A 1,313-nucleotide genomic window follows, 5' to 3' on the forward strand; every position below is an offset into this window, starting at 1 on the left:
ATCTAAGTCATGGCTAGAATCGGCTCTAGCTGCTTTAGATGATCTAACGATATCTTTTTCTTGGTGCCACTCATGTGAGTGGGAAGCAGTGTTATCAATAATTTTGCAAACATCAGTTTCTGTTTTCTTCATAATGGAACCACCAGCTGCTATATCGATGTCTTTCCTTGTAGTGATGTCGCATCCTTGGTAGAATATTTGTACTATTTGACAAGTGCCTAAACCATGTTGCGGACATCCTTTCAATAACTTTCCAAATCTTGTCCATGCCTCATATAGAGTTTCATTTGGCTTTTGTGTGAACGTAACAATTTCTCCTTGAAGTCTCACGGCTTTAGATGCCGGAAAGAATTGTTTAAGAAATTTTTCAACTAAAACGTCCCATGTATCAATCGCCCCTTCAGGTAATGATTCTAACCAATCTTTGGCTTCTCCCTTTAAAGTCCAGGGAAATAACATGAGATATATCTGTTCATCCTCCACTTCTCTTATTTTAAATAGAGTGCAGATCCTATTAAAGGTACGAAGATGTTCATTTGGATCTTCCTTCGGCGCCCCACTAAATTGGCATTGATTAGTTACCATGTGTAGAATTTGTCCTTTGATTTCATAATCTGGCGCATTAATGTCTGGATGAGTAATTGCGTGACCTTGGCCAGTGCGTTTAGCTCTCATTCGGTCTTCCATACTTAAAGGTTCCAGATTTTCCATGACTGAATTTGTTGAATCTGAATCACTAGAGGATTCTGATTTAATGGTTCGTTCCTCAACAATCTCTGTTTGAATGATTGGTGGTTCCGGAGAAAAAATTAATGGTTCAGGATCTATGAATTGTCCTTGAATATTCTCCGGATTCTCAATTGTGAGGTCGGGTTCAAAAAATGGATTATCGGAAATTTAAATTGGAGTACTTGGTCGACTGGATGATAATTCTGAAGAAAAATCAACGGTGACAATATTTGCTAGATGTCTTGATCGAGTTACAGGTGGTGAACGTACAAAAGGTGGTGAACGTTTTGCTCGGTGCATTAACTGAATATCCTATTAGTTTTTTAAAAAGAAAGAAAAATTATATAAGTTATCCAATTAATAGACTTTTCTGATTTTGCCCACGTTTCGAATAGCCAAAAGATGCAGCAGAGGGGCAGATTCGTTTGGTCTCAATATAATTGAGTACTATTTGGCTCCAATAACCCGGTCCACGTACAAATCCAACTATTACTACGAACCAGAAAATTTTGATGTCTATCAATTTAACCGCTTAAAATAATTTTTTCGTAATTTAAAGAAATTTAGATAAGAAATAGAGAAAA

The 1,313-nt window shown here is 36.8% G+C and overlaps 1 non-coding gene across 1 annotated transcript; it reads left to right on the forward strand.

Moving 5' to 3' along the window:
* The first annotated feature begins 220 nt into the window (after nt 1-220).
* Nucleotides 221-327, forward strand: LOC139895314 (small nucleolar RNA R71). Its single transcript, XR_011775771.1, has one exon. It is a non-coding gene; the product is annotated as a small nucleolar RNA R71 (small nucleolar RNA).
* The last annotated feature ends 986 nt before the right edge of the window (nt 328-1,313 follow it).

The sequence above is a fragment of the Rutidosis leptorrhynchoides genome, chromosome 2 (genome assembly GCF_046630445.1).
Source record: "Rutidosis leptorrhynchoides isolate AG116_Rl617_1_P2 chromosome 2, CSIRO_AGI_Rlap_v1, whole genome shotgun sequence".
In the NCBI taxonomy this organism is placed as follows: Eukaryota; Viridiplantae; Streptophyta; class Magnoliopsida; order Asterales; family Asteraceae; genus Rutidosis; species Rutidosis leptorrhynchoides.